The 17,287-nt window shown below is 45.5% G+C and overlaps 9 non-coding genes across 9 annotated transcripts; all 9 read left to right on the forward strand.

The window, feature by feature from the left end:
- Nucleotides 1-949: 949 nt before the first annotated feature.
- Nucleotides 950-1,031, forward strand: trnal-uag (transfer RNA leucine (anticodon UAG)). Its single transcript has one exon. It is a non-coding gene; the product is annotated as a tRNA-Leu (tRNA).
- A 1,917-nt stretch (nucleotides 1,032-2,948) lies between these two features.
- On the forward strand, nucleotides 2,949-3,030 carry trnal-uag (transfer RNA leucine (anticodon UAG)). The gene has a single exon. It is a non-coding gene; the product is annotated as a tRNA-Leu (tRNA).
- Nucleotides 3,031-4,947: 1,917 nt separating this feature from the next.
- On the forward strand, nucleotides 4,948-5,029 carry trnal-uag (transfer RNA leucine (anticodon UAG)). The gene has a single exon. It is a non-coding gene; the product is annotated as a tRNA-Leu (tRNA).
- A 1,917-nt stretch (nucleotides 5,030-6,946) lies between these two features.
- Nucleotides 6,947-7,028, forward strand: trnal-uag (transfer RNA leucine (anticodon UAG)). The gene has a single exon. It is a non-coding gene; the product is annotated as a tRNA-Leu (tRNA).
- A 1,917-nt stretch (nucleotides 7,029-8,945) lies between these two features.
- On the forward strand, nucleotides 8,946-9,027 carry trnal-uag (transfer RNA leucine (anticodon UAG)). The gene has a single exon. It is a non-coding gene; the product is annotated as a tRNA-Leu (tRNA).
- Nucleotides 9,028-10,944: 1,917 nt separating this feature from the next.
- On the forward strand, nucleotides 10,945-11,026 carry trnal-uag (transfer RNA leucine (anticodon UAG)). Its single transcript has one exon. It is a non-coding gene; the product is annotated as a tRNA-Leu (tRNA).
- A 1,917-nt stretch (nucleotides 11,027-12,943) lies between these two features.
- trnal-uag (transfer RNA leucine (anticodon UAG)) lies at nucleotides 12,944-13,025 on the forward strand. The gene has a single exon. It is a non-coding gene; the product is annotated as a tRNA-Leu (tRNA).
- Nucleotides 13,026-14,927: 1,902 nt separating this feature from the next.
- Nucleotides 14,928-15,009, forward strand: trnal-uag (transfer RNA leucine (anticodon UAG)). The gene has a single exon. It is a non-coding gene; the product is annotated as a tRNA-Leu (tRNA).
- Nucleotides 15,010-16,926: 1,917 nt separating this feature from the next.
- On the forward strand, nucleotides 16,927-17,008 carry trnal-uag (transfer RNA leucine (anticodon UAG)). Its single transcript has one exon. It is a non-coding gene; the product is annotated as a tRNA-Leu (tRNA).
- Nucleotides 17,009-17,287: the final 279 nt, after the last annotated feature.

The following is a 17,287-nucleotide window of genomic DNA, read 5'->3' on the forward strand; positions in this document are numbered from 1 at the left end:
CAGTTGCAGCTCTGGTGAAATTCCTTTTTTGTGATTCACTCAGCAACCAGAGACGTGAAGGTGACTCAAGCGTGAGAGCTCTTCACATCGTGAACAAAAAGCAATCAAGGGCAGTTAGCACCTCTTCCGGAGTGGGGGTGGGGTGAGGTAATTACCTTTTGACTTCTGTTACTATGTTCAGAAACTGCCTTTTAGATTGAGGTGAAGAGAAACTGCATTTCTAAAACGCACCATGGAATTTAGCAAAATCTATTGAGTCGCTTATCTTCGATTCCCACACAGGTTTCCAACTCAGTTGGTATCCATGTGTGAAGATCTCTGCAGCGAATTGCACGGTGAAGGCAAAAAGGCAAGAAAAGTGGCATCTCGAACTGGCTCCGAGGTCAGAGCATCCTTACAATGTGATCTGTCGTTCTCGGATTGTAGTGCTACCTCCGGTTTTAGGGTGGAGAACATTCTTTGGGACTCGTATTCTGCAAAACAGGCACAGTGACTGAAACTATGCTGCGCGGTATGATGTGGAACACGGCCTACTCAGCTTTGTGCATCTTCCCTGTAGACCGGCGTGCTTCATATTCCGTGTAAACGTGAAAGTTGTTCTGTTTTGAGCAATGGGTGAAATCATTTAGCAATGCAAGAATCGAAATTGCAGTAATGTCAAATAGCTCATGATAATTTGACCAAATGATAACCGATCATATATTCTGACGCTCTCACAGATACATTTGTAGCTGAAAAGAGTCTGAGAAAATAGACTCAGCTTACCATTGATTTTTGTCTGGATTGACGGGCTATCATTATCTGCTGCGAAATTGATATTGTAGACGGGCACATCCCAGCAGCTGTGCGAGTCGGAGAGGGATCATGGAACCCTTTTCACGTGACTTTGCACCTGTTGTCATGCAGGAGCAGAATTGGAGTTGCAAGAAAAGGTGTTCTGCCGCCGGCTGGTAGTGTGGCCGAGCGGTCTAAGGCGCTGGATTTAGGCTCCAGTCTCGACAGAGGCGTGGGTTCGAATCCCACCGCTGCCATTTCTGCTGATCAACTCCAACCACGCCGCTTCCTGCAGAGTTGTTTCGACCCCTGCTGCAGTTCGGTTTTAAACAGAAGCCAAATAGGTTTGCTTCCCGGGCAATGAACAGTGGTGTGGGAAAGTGCCGATTTTTTCCAACTTGTCTGTGCTGTCATGATCGTGTTCGCCTCTCGCGCGGAAAAATCGCAAGCAGCTCTACTCTTGCTTTATGTTCCAGACAAGTTGTCTTTTTACTGGAACCGAATGGAGACTGTTATTTCATCGCTGTTGTGAAACAAAGTCCTACGGTGACTCGACTCGTGGTTATTTGGTTTTCTGGCCAATGAGAAAATCCTTCCAATGATTTTCGACGTCATATGGTATTGAATTTCTCCCACTTCCTTCATTTCCGTCCTGGGTACATCGGAAGGGAAAGGTAATCTAATCGAGACTGTGATTGGTGAAATTCATTTTTTATGACCCATTCTTATAATATTCTTTCTTTCTCTCTTTTCGGCATTGTCTGGGAAGTGGTGGTGCACTCAGGCTCCAGTATGTTTGAAAGAGTAGTTTGGAATTGCCCTGTTGTTAATTGTGAGATTACTTTATGGCTCATGCCCCCGGACTGTCTCACATTTAGCATTCATGCTCGCTGTGTCTGAGAATGCATTTGGTTTGCCAGTTTTGTTTGTGTTCCGTGTTAAATGCTTTCTGTTGTGCGATTCTCTCAATACATTACGAATTAACAGGGTTTGTGAGGTAACTTCCAGCGGCAAGAATCCTCAACTGAGAATCTGGGAAAATTTCCCAGAGTATGGTCAGTCGGAGCAAAAGTAAGGAAATCGTTCGTTTCTGCAGTGGTTCACAATGCTACCTTTCCCGTGAGCAGTCGAAATGATTGTGCCACAGACTGCTTTTCATTTGGTTTTCTTTAAATCACTGACGAGCAGGAAAATGTAAACGGGGAGGGCGAGTGGGGAAGGGAGGCAGTTGCAGCTCTGGTGAAATTCCTTTTTTGTGATTCACTCAGCAACCAGAGACGTGAAGGTGACTCAAGCGTGAGAGCTCTTCACATCGTGAACAAAAAGCAATCAAGGGCAGTTAGCACCTCTTCCGGAGTGGGGGTGGGGTGAGGTAATTACCTTTTGACTTCTGTTACTATGTTCAGAAACTGCCTTTTAGATTGAGGTGAAGAGAAACTGCATTTCTAAAACGCACCATGGAATTTAGCAAAATCTATTGAGTCGCTTATCTTCGATTCCCACACAGGTTTCCAACTCAGTTGGTATCCATGTGTGAAGATCTCTGCAGCGAATTGCACGGTGAAGGCAAAAAGGCAAGAAAAGTGGCATCTCGAACTGGCTCCGAGGTCAGAGCATCCTTACAATGTGATCTGTCGTTCTCGGATTGTAGTGCTACCTCCGGTTTTAGGGTGGAGAACATTCTTTGGGACTCGTATTCTGCAAAACAGGCACAGTGACTGAAACTATGCTGCGCGGTATGATGGGGAACACGGCCTACTCAGCTTTGTGCATCTTCCCTGTAGACCGGCGTGCTTCATATTCCGTGTAAACGTGAAAGTTGTCCTGTTTTGAGCAATGGGTGAAATCATTTAGCAATGCAAGAATCGAAATTGCAGTAATGTCAAATAGCTCATGATAATTTGACCAAATGATAACCGATCATATATTCTGACGCTCTCACAGATACATTTGTAGCTGAAAAGAGTCTGAGAAAATAGACTCAGCTTACCATTGATTTTTGTCTGGATTGACGGGCTATCATTATCTGCTGCGAAATTGATATTGTAGACGGGCACATCCCAGCAGCTGTGCGAGTCGGAGAGGGATCATGGAACCCTTTTCACTTGACTTTGCACCTGTTGTCATGCAGGAGCAGAATTGGAGTTGCAAGAAAAGGTGTTCTGCCGCCGGCTGGTAGTGTGGCCGAGCGGTCTAAGGCGCTGGATTTAGGCTCCAGTCTCGACAGAGGCGTGGGTTCGAATTCCACCGCTACCATTTCTGCTGATCAACTCCAACCACGCCGCTTCCTGCAGAGTTGTTTCGACCCCTGCTGCAGTTCGGTTTTAAACAGAAGCCAAATAGGTTTGCTTCCCGGGCAATGAACAGTGGTGTGGGAAAGTGCCGATTTTTTCCAACTTGTCTGTGCTGTCATGATCGTGTTCGCCTCTCGCGCGGAAAAATCGCAAGCAGCTCTACTCTTGCTTTATGTTCCAGACAAGTTGTCTTTTTACTGGAACCGAATGGAGACTGTTATTTCATCGCTGTTGTGAAACAAAGTCCTACGGTGACTCGACTCGTGGTTATTTGGTTTTCTGGCCAATGAGAAAATCCTTCCAATGAATTTCGACGTCATATGGTATTGAATTTCTCCCACTTCCTTCATTTCCGTCCTGGGTACATCGGAAGGGAAAGGTAATCTAATCGAGACTGTGATTGGTGAAATTCATTTTTTATGACCCATTCTTATAATATTCTTTCTTTCTCTCTTTTCGGCATTGTCTGGGAAGTGGTGGTGCACTCAGGCTCCAGTATGTTTGAAAGAGTAGTTTGGAATTGCCCTGTTGTTAATTGTGAGATTACTTTATGGCTCATGCCCCCGGACTGTCTCACATTTAGCATTCATGCTCGCTGTGTCTGAGAATGCATTTGGTTTGCCAGTTTTGTTTGTGTTCCGTGTTAAATGCTTTCTGTTGTGCGATTCTCTCAATACATTACGAATTAACAGGGTTTGTGAGGTAACTTCCAGCGGCAAGAATCCTCAACTGAGAATCTGGGAAAATTTCCCAGAGTATGGTCAGTCGGAGCAAAAGTAAGGAAATCGTTCGTTTCTGCAGTGGTTCACAATGCTACCTTTCCCGTGAGCAGTCGAAATGATTGTGCCACAGACTGCTTTTCATTTGGTTTTCTTTAAATCACTGACGAGCAGGAAAATGTAAACGGGGAGGGCGAGTGGGGAAGGGAGGCAGTTGCAGCTCTGGTGAAATTCCTTTTTTGTGATTCACTCAGCAACCAGAGACGTGAAGGTGACTCAAGCGTGAGAGCTCTTCACATCGTGAACAAAAAGCAATCAAGGGCAGTTAGCACCTCTTCCGGAGTGGGGGTGGGGTGAGGTAATTACCTTTTGACTTCTGTTACTATGTTCAGAAACTGCCTTTTAGATTGAGGTGAAGAGAAACTGCATTTCTAAAACGCACCATGGAATTTAGCAAAATCTATTGAGTCGCTTATCTTCGATTCCCACACAGGTTTCCAACTCAGTTGGTATCCATGTGTGAAGATCTCTGCAGCGAATTGCACGGTGAAGGCAAAAAGGCAAGAAAAGTGGCATCTCGAACTGGCTCCGAGGTCAGAGCATCCTTACAATGTGATCTGTCGTTCTCGGATTGTAGTGCTACCTCCGGTTTTAGGGTGGAGAACATTCTTTGGGACTCGTATTCTGCAAAACAGGCACAGTGACTGAAACTATGCTGCGCGGTATGATGGGGAACACGGCCTACTCAGCTTTGTGCATCTTCCCTGTAGACCGGCGTGCTTCATATTCCGTGTAAACGTGAAAGTTGTCCTGTTTTGAGCAATGGGTGAAATCATTTAGCAATGCAAGAATCGAAATTGCAGTAATGTCAAATAGCTCATGATAATTTGACCAAATGATAACCGATCATATATTCTGACGCTCTCACAGATACATTTGTAGCTGAAAAGAGTCTGAGAAAATAGACTCAGCTTACCATTGATTTTTGTCTGGATTGACGGGCTATCATTATCTGCTGCGAAATTGATATTGTAGACGGGCACATCCCAGCAGCTGTGCGAGTCGGAGAGGGATCATGGAACCCTTTTCACGTGACTTTGCACCTGTTGTCATGCAGGAGCAGAATTGGAGTTGCAAGAAAAGGTGTTCTGCCGCCAGCTGGTAGTGTGGCCGAGCGGTCTAAGGCGCTGGATTTAGGCTCCAGTCTCGACAGAGGCGTGGGTTCGAATCCCACCGCTGCCATTTCTGCTGATCAACTCCAACCACGCCGCTTCCTGCAGAGTTGTTTCGACCCCTGCTGCAGTTCGGTTTTAAACAGAAGCCAAATAGGTTTGCTTCCCGGGCAATGAACAGTGGTGTGGGAAAGTGCCGATTTTTTCCAACTTGTCTGTGCTGTCATGATCGTGTTCGCCTCTCGCGCGGAAAAATCGCAAGCAGCTCTACTCTTGCTTTATGTTCCAGACAAGTTGTCTTTTTACTGGAACCGAATGGAGACTGTTATTTCATCGCTGTTGTGAAACAAAGTCCTACGGTGACTCGACTCGTGGTTATTTGGTTTTCTGGCCAATGAGAAAATCCTTCCAATGAATTTCGACGTCATATGGTATTGAATTTCTCCCACTTCCTTCATTTCCGTCCTGGGTACATCGGAAGGGAAAGGTAATCTAATCGAGACTGTGATTGGTGAAATTCATTTTTTATGACCCATTCTTATAATATTCTTTCTTTCTCTCTTTTCGGCATTGTCTGGGAAGTGGTGGTGCACTCAGGCTCCAGTATGTTTGAAAGAGTAGTTTGGAATTGCCCTGTTGTTAATTGTGAGATTACTTTATGGCTCATGCCCCCGGACTGTCTCACATTTAGCATTCATGCTCGCTGTGTCTGAGAATGCATTTGGTTTGCCAGTTTTGTTTGTGTTCCGTGTTAAATGCTTTCTGTTGTGCGATTCTCTCAATACATTACGAATTAACAGGGTTTGTGAGGTAACTTCCAGCGGCAAGAATCCTCAACTGAGAATCTGGGAAAATTTCCCAGAGTATGGTCAGTCGGAGCAAAAGTAAGGAAATCGTTCGTTTCTGCAGTGGTTCACAATGCTACCTTTCCCGTGAGCAGTCGAAATGATTGTGCCACAGACTGCTTTTCATTTGGTTTTCTTTAAATCACTGACGAGCAGGAAAATGTAAACGGGGAGGGCGAGTGGGGAAGGGAGGCAGTAGCAGCTCTGGTGAAATTCCTTTTTTGTGATTCACTCAGCAACCAGAGACGTGAAGGTGACTCAAGCGTGAGAGCTCTTCACATCGTGAACAAAAAGCAATCAAGGGCAGTTAGCACCTCTTCCGGAGTGGGGGTGGGGTGAGGTAATTACCTTTTGACTTCTGTTACTATGTTCAGAAACTGCCTTTTAGATTGAGGTGAAGAGAAACTGCATTTCTAAAACGCACCATGGAATTTAGCAAAATCTATTGAGTCGCTTATCTTCGATTCCCACACAGGTTTCCAACTCAGTTGGTATCCATGTGTGAAGATCTCTGCAGCGAATTGCACGGTGAAGGCAAAAAGGCAAGAAAAGTGGCATCTCGAACTGGCTCCGAGGTCAGAGCATCCTTACAATGTGATCTGTCGTTCTCGGATTGTAGTGCTACCTCCGGTTTTAGGGTGGAGAACATTCTTTGGGACTCGTATTCTGCAAAACAGGCACAGTGACTGAAACTATGCTGCGCGGTATGATGTGGAACACGGCCTACTCAGCTTTGTGCATCTTCCCTGTAGACCGGCGTGCTTCATATTCCGTGTAAACGTGAAAGTTGTTCTGTTTTGAGCAATGGGTGAAATCATTTAGCAATGCAAGAATCGAAATTGCAGTAATGTCAAATAGCTCATGATAATTTGACCAAATGATAACCGATCATATATTCTGACGCTCTCACAGATACATTTGTAGCTGAAAAGAGTCTGAGAAAATAGACTCAGCTTACCATTGATTTTTGTCTGGATTGACGGGCTATCATTATCTGCTGCGAAATTGATATTGTAGACGGGCACATCCCAGCAGCTGTGCGAGTCGGAGAGGGATCATGGAACCCTTTTCACGTGACTTTGCACCTGTTGTCATGCAGGAGCAGAATTGGAGTTGCAAGAAAAGGTGTTCTGCCGCCAGCTGGTAGTGTGGCCGAGCGGTCTAAGGCGCTGGATTTAGGCTCCAGTCTCGACAGAGGCGTGGGTTCGAATCCCACCGCTGCCATTTCTGCTGATCAACTCCAACCACGCCGCTTCCTGCAGAGTTGTTTCGACCCCTGCTGCAGTTCGGTTTTAAACAGAAGCCAAATAGGTTTGCTTCCCGGGCAATGAACAGTGGTGTGGGAAAGTGCCGATTTTTTCCAACTTGTCTGTGCTGTCATGATCGTGTTCGCCTCTCGCGCGGAAAAATCGCAAGCAGCTCTACTCTTGCTTTATGTTCCAGACAAGTTGTCTTTTTACTGGAACCGAATGGAGACTGTTATTTCATCGCTGTTGTGAAACAAAGTCCTACGGTGACTCGACTCGTGGTTATTTGGTTTTCTGGCCAATGAGAAAATCCTTCCAATGAATTTCGACGTCATATGGTATTGAATTTCTCCCACTTCCTTCATTTCCGTCCTGGGTACATCGGAAGGGAAAGGTAATCTAATCGAGACTGTGATTGGTGAAATTCATTTTTTATGACCCATTCTTATAATATTCTTTCTTTCTCTCTTTTCGGCATTGTCTGGGAAGTGGTGGTGCACTCAGGCTCCAGTATGTTTGAAAGAGTAGTTTGGAATTGCCCTGTTGTTAATTGTGAGATTACTTTATGGCTCATGCCCCCGGACTGTCTCACATTTAGCATTCATGCTCGCTGTGTCTGAGAATGCATTTGGTTTGCCAGTTTTGTTTGTGTTCCGTGTTAAATGCTTTCTGTTGTGCGATTCTCTCAATACATTACGAATTAACAGGGTTTGTGAGGTAACTTCCAGCGGCAAGAATCCTCAACTGAGAATCTGGGAAAATTTCCCAGAGTATGGTCAGTCGGAGCAAAAGTAAGGAAATCGTTCGTTTCTGCAGTGGTTCACAATGCTACCTTTCCCGTGAGCAGTCGAAATGATTGTGCCACAGACTGCTTTTCATTTGGTTTTCTTTAAATCACTGACGAGCAGGAAAATGTAAACGGGGAGGGCGAGTGGGGAAGGGAGGCAGTAGCAGCTCTGGTGAAATTCCTTTTTTGTGATTCACTCAGCAACCAGAGACGTGAAGGTGACTCAAGCGTGAGAGCTCTTCACATCGTGAACAAAAAGCAATCAAGGGCAGTTAGCACCTCTTCCGGAGTGGGGGTGGGGTGAGGTAATTACCTTTTGACTTCTGTTACTATGTTCAGAAACTGCCTTTTAGATTGAGGTGAAGAGAAACTGCATTTCTAAAACGCACCATGGAATTTAGCAAAATCTATTGAGTCGCTTATCTTCGATTCCCACACAGGTTTCCAACTCAGTTGGTATCCATGTGTGAAGATCTCTGCAGCGAATTGCACGGTGAAGGCAAAAAGGCAAGAAAAGTGGCATCTCGAACTGGCTCCGAGGTCAGAGCATCCTTACAATGTGATCTGTCGTTCTCGGATTGTAGTGCTACCTCCGGTTTTAGGGTGGAGAACATTCTTTGGGACTCGTATTCTGCAAAACAGGCACAGTGACTGAAACTATGCTGCGCGGTATGATGTGGAACACGGCCTACTCAGCTTTGTGCATCTTCCCTGTAGACCGGCGTGCTTCATATTCCGTGTAAACGTGAAAGTTGTTCTGTTTTGAGCAATGGGTGAAATCATTTAGCAATGCAAGAATCGAAATTGCAGTAATGTCAAATAGCTCATGATAATTTGACCAAATGATAACCGATCATATATTCTGACGCTCTCACAGATACATTTGTAGCTGAAAAGAGTCTGAGAAAATAGACTCAGCTTACCATTGATTTTTGTCTGGATTGACGGGCTATCATTATCTGCTGCGAAATTGATATTGTAGACGGGCACATCCCAGCAGCTGTGCGAGTCGGAGAGGGATCATGGAACCCTTTTCACGTGACTTTGCACCTGTTGTCATGCAGGAGCAGAATTGGAGTTGCAAGAAAAGGTGTTCTGCCGCCGGCTGGTAGTGTGGCCGAGCGGTCTAAGGCGCTGGATTTAGGCTCCAGTCTCGACAGAGGCGTGGGTTCGAATCCCACCGCTGCCATTTCTGCTGATCAACTCCAACCACGCCGCTTCCTGCAGAGTTGTTTCGACCCCTGCTGCAGTTCGGTTTTAAACAGAAGCCAAATAGGTTTGCTTCCCGGGCAATGAACAGTGGTGTGGGAAAGTGCCGATTTTTTCCAACTTGTCTGTGCTGTCATGATCGTGTTCGCCTCTCGCGCGGAAAAATCGCAAGCAGCTCTACTCTTGCTTTATGTTCCAGACAAGTTGTCTTTTTACTGGAACCGAATGGAGACTGTTATTTCATCGCTGTTGTGAAACAAAGTCCTACGGTGACTCGACTCGTGGTTATTTGGTTTTCTGGCCAATGAGAAAATCCTTCCAATGAATTTCGACGTCATATGGTATTGAATTTCTCCCACTTCCTTCATTTCCGTCCTGGGTACATCGGAAGGGAAAGGTAATCTAATCGAGACTGTGATTGGTGAAATTCATTTTTTATGACCCATTCTTATAATATTCTTTCTTTCTCTCTTTTCGGCATTGTCTGGGAAGTGGTGGTGCACTCAGGCTCCAGTATGTTTGAAAGAGTAGTTTGGAATTGCCCTGTTGTTAATTGTGAGATTACTTTATGGCTCATGCCCACGGACTGTCTCACATTTAGCATTCATGCTCGCTGTGTCTGAGAATGCATTTGGTTTGCCAGTTTTGTTTGTGTTCCGTGTTAAATGCTTTCTGTTGTGCGATTCTCTCAATACATTACGAATTAACAGGGTTTGTGAGGTAACTTCCAGCGGCAAGAATCCTCAACTGAGAATCTGGGAAAATTTCCCAGAGTATGGTCAGTCGGAGCAAAAGTAAGGAAATCGTTCGTTTCTGCAGTGGTTCACAATGCTACCTTTCCCGTGAGCAGTCGAAATGATTGTGCCACAGACTGCTTTTCATTTGGTTTTCTTTAAATCACTGACGAGCAGGAAAATGTAAACGGGGAGGGCGAGTGGGGAAGGGAGGCAGTTGCAGCTCTGGTGAAATTCCTTTTTTGTGATTCACTCAGCAACCAGAGACGTGAAGGTGACTCAAGCGTGAGAGCTCTTCACATCGTGAACAAAAAGCAATCAAGGGCAGTTAGCACCTCTTCCGGAGTGGGGGTGGGGTGAGGTAATTACCTTTTGACTTCTGTTACTATGTTCAGAAACTGCCTTTTAGATTGAGGTGAAGAGAAACTGCATTTCTAAAACGCACCATGGAATTTAGCAAAATCTATTGAGTCGCTTATCTTCGATTCCCACACAGGTTTCCAACTCAGTTGGTATCCATGTGTGAAGATCTCTGCAGCGAATTGCACGGTGAAGGCAAAAAGGCAAGAAAAGTGGCATCTCGAACTGGCTCCGAGGTCAGAGCATCCTTACAATGCGATCTGTCGTTCTCGGATTGTAGTGCTACCTCCGGTTTTAGGGTGGAGAACATTCTTTGGGACTCGTATTCTGCAAAACAGGCACAGTGACTGAAACTATGCTGCGCGGTATGATGTGGAACACGGCCTACTCAGCTTTGTGCATCTTCCCTGTAGACCGGTGTGCTTCATATTCCGTGTAAACGTGAAAGTTGTCCTGTTTTGAGCAATGGGTGAAATCATTTAGCAATGCAAGAATCGAAATTGCAGTAATGTCAAATAGCTCATGATAATTTGACCAAATGATAACCGATCATATATTCTGACGCTCTCACAGATACATTTGTAGCTGAAAAGAGTCTGAGAAAATAGACTCAGCTTACCAATGATTTTTGTCTGGATTGACGGGCTATCATTATCTGCTGCGAAATTGATATTGTAGACGGGCACATCCCAGCAGCTGTGCGAGTCGGAGAGGGATCATGGAACCCTTTTCACGTGACTTTGCACCTGTTGTCATGCAGGAGCAGAATTGGAGTTGCAAGAAAAGGTGTTCTGCCGCCGGCTGGTAGTGTGGCCGAGCGGTCTAAGGCGCTGGATTTAGGCTCCAGTCTCGACAGAGGCGTGGGTTCGAATCCCACCGCTGCCATTTCTGCTGATCAACTCCAACCACGCCGCTTCCTGCAGAGTTGTTTCGACCCCTGCTGCAGTTCGGTTTTAAACAGAAGCCAAATAGGTTTGCTTCCCCGGCAATGAACAGTGGTGTGGGAAAGTGCCGATTTTTTCCAACTTGTCTGTGCTGTCATGATCGTGTTCGCCTCTCGCGCGGAAAAATCGCAAGCAGCTCTACTCTTGCTTTATGTTCCAGACAAGTTGTCTTTTTACTGGAACCGAATGGAGACTGTTATTTCATCGCTGTTGTGAAACAAAGTCCTACGGTGACTCGACTCGTGGTTATTTGGTTTTCTGGCCAATGAGAAAATCCTTCCAATGAATTTCGACGTCATATGGTATTGAATTTCTCCCACTTCCTTCATTTCCGTCCTGGATACATCGGAAGGGAAAGGTAATCTAATCGAGACTGTGATTGGTGAAATTCATTTTTTATGACCCATTCTTATAATATTCTTTCTTTCTCTCTTTTCGGCATTGTCTGGGAAGTGGTGGTGCACTCAGGCTCCAGTATGTTTGAAAGAGTAGTTTGGAATTGCCCTGTTGTTAATTGTGAGATTACTTTATGGCTCATGCCCCCGGACTGTCTCACATTTAGCATTCATGCTCGCTGTGTCTGAGAATGCATTTGGTTTGCCAGTTTTGTTTGTGTTCCGTGTTAAATGCTTTCTGTTGTGCGATTCTCTCAATACATTACGAATTAACAGGGTTTGTGAGGTAACTTCCAGCGGCAAGAATCCTCAACTGAGAATCTGGGAAAATTTCCCAGAGTATGGTCAGTCGGAGCAAAAGTAAGGAAATCGTTCGTTTCTGCAGTGGTTCACAATGCTACCTTTCCCGTGAGCAGTCGAAATGATTGTGCCACAGACTGCTTTTCATTTGGTTTTCTTTAAATCACTGACGAGCAGGAAAATGTAAACGGGGAGGGCGAGTGGGGAAGGGAGGCAGTTGCAGCTCTGGTGAAATTCCTTTTTTGTGATTCACTCAGCAACCAGAGACGTGAAGGTGACTCAAGCGTGAGAGCTCTTCACATCGTGAACAAAAAGCAATCAAGGGCAGTTAGCACCTCTTCCGGAGTGGGGGTGGGGTGAGGTAATTACCTTTTGACTTCTGTTACTATGTTCAGAAACTGCCTTTTAGATTGAGGTGAAGAGAAACTGCATTTCTAAAACGCACCATGGAATTTAGCAAAATCTATTGAGTCGCTTATCTTCGATTCCCACACAGGTTTCCAACTCAGTTGGTATCCATGTGTGAAGATCTCTGCAGCGAATTGCACGGTGAAGGCAAAAAGGCAAGAAAAGTGGCATCTCGAACTGGCTCCGAGGTCAGAGCATCCTTACAATGTGATCTGTCGTTCTCGGATTGTAGTGCTACCTCCGGTTTTAGGGTGGAGAACATTCTTTGGGACTCGTATTCTGCAAAACAGGCACAGTGACTGAAACTATGCTGCGCGGTATGATGTGGAACACGGCCTACTCAGCTTTGTGCATCTTCCCTGTAGACCGGTGTGCTTCATATTCCGTGTAAACGTGAAAGTTGTCCTGTTTTGAGCAATGGGTGAAATCATTTAGCAATGCAAGAATCGAAATTGCAGTAATGTCAAATAGCTCATGATAATTTGACCAAATGATAACCGATCATATATTCTGACGCTCTCACAGATACATTTGTAGCTGAAAAGAGTCTGAGAAAATAGACTCAGCTTACCAATGATTTTTGTCTGGATTGACGGGCTATCATTATCTGCTGCGAAATTGATATTGTAGACGGGCACATCCCAGCAGCTGTGCGAGTCGGAGAGGGATCATGGAACCCTTTTCACGTGACTTTGCACCTGTTGTCATGCAGGAGCAGAATTGGAGTTGCAAGAAAAGGTGTTCTGCCGCCGGCTGGTAGTGTGGCCGAGCGGTCTAAGGCGCTGGATTTAGGCTCCAGTCTCGACAGAGGCGTGGGTTCGAATCCCACCGCTGCCATTTCTGCTGATCAACTCCAACCACGCCGCTTCCTGCAGAGTTGTTTCGACCCCTGCTGCAGTTCGGTTTTAGGTTTGCTTCCCGGGCAATGAACAGTGGTGTGGGAAAGTGCCGATTTTTTCCAACTTGTCTGTGCTGTCATGATCGTGTTCGCCTCTCGCGCGGAAAAATCGCAAGCAGCTCTACTCTTGCTTTATGTTCCAGACAAGTTGTCTTTTTACTGGAACCGAATGGAGACTGTTATTTCATCGCTGTTGTGAAACAAAGTCCTACGGTGACTCGACTCGTGGTTATTTGGTTTTCTGGCCAATGAGAAAATCCTTCCAATGAATTTCGACGTCATATGGTATTGAATTTCTCCCACTTCCTTCATTTCCGTCCTGGGTACATCGGAAGGGAAAGGTAATCTAATCGAGACTGTGATTGGTGAAATTCATTTTTTATGACCCATTCTTATAATATTCTTTCTTTCTCTCTTTTCGGCATTGTCTGGGAAGTGGTGGTGCACTCAGGCTCCAGTATGTTTGAAAGAGTAGTTTGGAATTGCCCTGTTGTTAATTGTGAGATTACTTTATGGCTCATGCCCACGGACTGTCTCACATTTAGCATTCATGCTCGCTGTGTCTGAGAATGCATTTGGTTTGCCAGTTTTGTTTGTGTTCCGTGTTAAATGCTTTCTGTTGTGCGATTCTCTCAATACATTACGAATTAACAGGGTTTGTGAGGTAACTTCCAGCGGCAAGAATCCTCAACTGAGAATCTGGGAAAATTTCCCAGAGTATGGTCAGTCGGAGCAAAAGTAAGGAAATCGTTCGTTTCTGCAGTGGTTCACAATGCTACCTTTCCCGTGAGCAGTCGAAATGATTGTGCCACAGACTGCTTTTCATTTGGTTTTCTTTAAATCACTGACGAGCAGGAAAATGTAAACGGGGAGGGCGAGTGGGGAAGGGAGGCAGTTGCAGCTCTGGTGAAATTCCTTTTTTGTGATTCACTCAGCAACCAGAGACGTGAAGGTGACTCAAGCGTGAGAGCTCTTCACATCGTGAACAAAAAGCAATCAAGGGCAGTTAGCACCTCTTCCGGAGTGGGGGTGGGGTGAGGTAATTACCTTTTGACTTCTGTTACTATGTTCAGAAACTGCCTTTTAGATTGAGGTGAAGAGAAACTGCATTTCTAAAACGCACCATGGAATTTAGCAAAATCTATTGAGTCGCTTATCTTCGATTCCCACACAGGTTTCCAACTCAGTTGGTATCCATGTGTGAAGATCTCTGCAGCGAATTGCACGGTGAAGGCAAAAAGGCAAGAAAAGTGGCATCTCGAACTGGCTCCGAGGTCAGAGCATCCTTACAATGCGATCTGTCGTTTTCGGATTGTAGTGCTACCTCCGGTTTTAGGGTGGAGAACATTCTTTGGGACTCGTATTCTGCAAAACAGGCACAGTGACTGAAACTATGCTGCGCGGTATGATGTGGAACACGGCCTACTCAGCTTTGTGCATCTTCCCTGTAGACCGGTGTGCTTCATATTCCGTGTAAACGTGAAAGTTGTCCTGTTTTGAGCAATGGGTGAAATCATTTAGCAATGCAAGAATCGAAATTGCAGTAATGTCAAATAGCTCATGATAATTTGACCAAATGATAACCGATCATATATTCTGACGCTCTCACAGATACATTTGTAGCTGAAAAGAGTCTGAGAAAATAGACTCAGCTTACCAATGATTTTTGTCTGGATTGACGGGCTATCATTATCTGCTGCGAAATTGATATTGTAGACGGGCACATCCCAGCAGCTGTGCGAGTCGGAGAGGGATCATGGAACCCTTTTCACGTGACTTTGCACCTGTTGTCATGCAGGAGCAGAATTGGAGTTGCAAGAAAAGGTGTTCTGCCGCCGGCTGGTAGTGTGGCCGAGCGGTCTAAGGCGCTGGATTTAGGCTCCAGTCTCGACAGAGGCGTGGGTTCGAATCCCACCGCTGCCATTTCTGCTGATCAACTCCAACCACGCCGCTTCCTGCAGAGTTGTTTCGACCCCTGCTGCAGTTCGGTTTTAAACAGAAGCCAAATAGGTTTGCTTCCCCGGCAATGAACAGTGGTGTGGGAAAGTGCCGATTTTTTCCAACTTGTCTGTGCTGTCATGATCGTGTTCGCCTCTCGCGCGGAAAAATCGCAAGCAGCTCTACTCTTGCTTTATGTTCCAGACAAGTTGTCTTTTTACTGGAACCGAATGGAGACTGTTATTTCATCGCTGTTGTGAAACAAAGTCCTACGGTGACTCGACTCGTGGTTATTTGGTTTTCTGGCCAATGAGAAAATCCTTCCAATGAATTTCGACGTCATATGGTATTGAATTTCTCCCACTTCCTTCATTTCCGTCCTGGATACATCGGAAGGGAAAGGTAATCTAATCGAGACTGTGATTGGTGAAATTCATTTTTTATGACCCATTCTTATAATATTCTTTCTTTCTCTCTTTTCGGCATTGTCTGGGAAGTGGTGGTGCACTCAGGCTCCAGTATGTTTGAAAGAGTAGTTTGGAATTGCCCTGTTGTTAATTGTGAGATTACTTTATGGCTCATGCCCCCGGACTGTCTCACATTTAGCATTCATGCTCGCTGTGTCTGAGAATGCATTTGGTTTGCCAGTTTTGTTTGTGTTCCGTGTTAAATGCTTTCTGTTGTGCGATTCTCTCAATACATTACGAATTAACAGGGTTTGTGAGGTAACTTCCAGCGGCAAGAATCCTCAACTGAGAATCTGGGAAAATTTCCCAGAGTATGGTCAGTCGGAGCAAAAGTAAGGAAATCGTTCGTTTCTGCAGTGGTTCACAATGCTACCTTTCCCGTGAGCAGTCGAAATGATTGTGCCACAGACTGCTTTTCATTTGGTTTTCTTTAAATCACTGACGAGCAGGAAAATGTAAACGGGGAGGGCGAGTGGGGAAGGGAGGCAGTTGCAGCTCTGGTGAAATTCCTTTTTTGTGATTCACTCAGCAACCAGAGACGTGAAGGTGACTCAAGCGTGAGAGCTCTTCACATCGTGAACAAAAAGCAATCAAGGGCAGTTAGCACCTCTTCCGGAGTGGGGGTGGGGTGAGGTAATTACCTTTTGACTTCTGTTACTATGTTCAGAAACTGCCTTTTAGATTGAGGTGAAGAGAAACTGCATTTCTAAAACGCACCATGGAATTTAGCAAAATCTATTGAGTCGCTTATCTTCGATTCCCACACAGGTTTCCAACTCAGTTGGTATCCATGTGTGAAGATCTCTGCAGCGAATTGCACGGTGAAGGCAAAAAGGCAAGAAAAGTGGCATCTCGAACTGGCTCCGAGGTCAGAGCATCCTTACAATGTGATCTGTCGTTCTCGGATTGTAGTGCTACCTCCGGTTTTAGGGTGGAGAACATTCTTTGGGACTCGTATTCTGCAAAACAGGCACAGTGACTGAAACTATGCTGCGCGGTATGATGGGGAACACGGCCTACTCAGCTTTGTGCATCTTCCCTGTAGACCGGCGTGCTTCATATTCCGTGTAAACGTGAAAGTTGTCCTGTTTTGAGCAATGGGTGAAATCATTTAGCAATGCAAGAATCGAAATTGCAGTAATGTCAAATAGCTCATGATAATTTGACCAAATGATAACCGATCATATATTCTGACGCTCTCACAGATACATTTGTAGCTGAAAAGAGTCTGAGAAAATAGACTCAGCTTACCAATGATTTTTGTCTGGATTGACGGGCTATCATTATCTGCTGCGAAATTGATATTGTAGACGGGCACATCCCAGCAGCTGTGCGAGTCGGAGAGGGATCATGGAACCCTTTTCACGTGACTTTGCACCTGTTGTCATGCAGGAGCAGAATTGGAGTTGCAAGAAAAGGTGTTCTGCCGCCGGCTGGTAGTGTGGCCGAGCGGTCTAAGGCGCTGGATTTAGGCTCCAGTCTCGACAGAGGCGTGGGTTCGAATCCCACCGCTGCCATTTCTGCTGATCAACTCCAACCACGCCGCTTCCTGCAGAGTTGTTTCGACCCCTGCTGCAGTTCGGTTTTAGGTTTGCTTCCCGGGCAATGAACAGTGGTGTGGGAAAGTGCCGATTTTTTCCAACTTGTCTGTGCTGTCATGATCGTGTTCGCCTCTCGCGCGGAAAAATCGCAAGCAGCTCTACTCTTGCTTTATGTTCCAGACAAGTTGTCTTTTTACTGGAACCGAATGGAGACTGTTATTTCATCGCTGTTGTGAAACAAAGTCCTACGGTGAC

Source organism: Chiloscyllium punctatum, chromosome 46, assembly GCF_047496795.1.
Source record: "Chiloscyllium punctatum isolate Juve2018m chromosome 46, sChiPun1.3, whole genome shotgun sequence".
In the NCBI taxonomy this organism is placed as follows: Eukaryota; Metazoa; Chordata; class Chondrichthyes; order Orectolobiformes; family Hemiscylliidae; genus Chiloscyllium; species Chiloscyllium punctatum.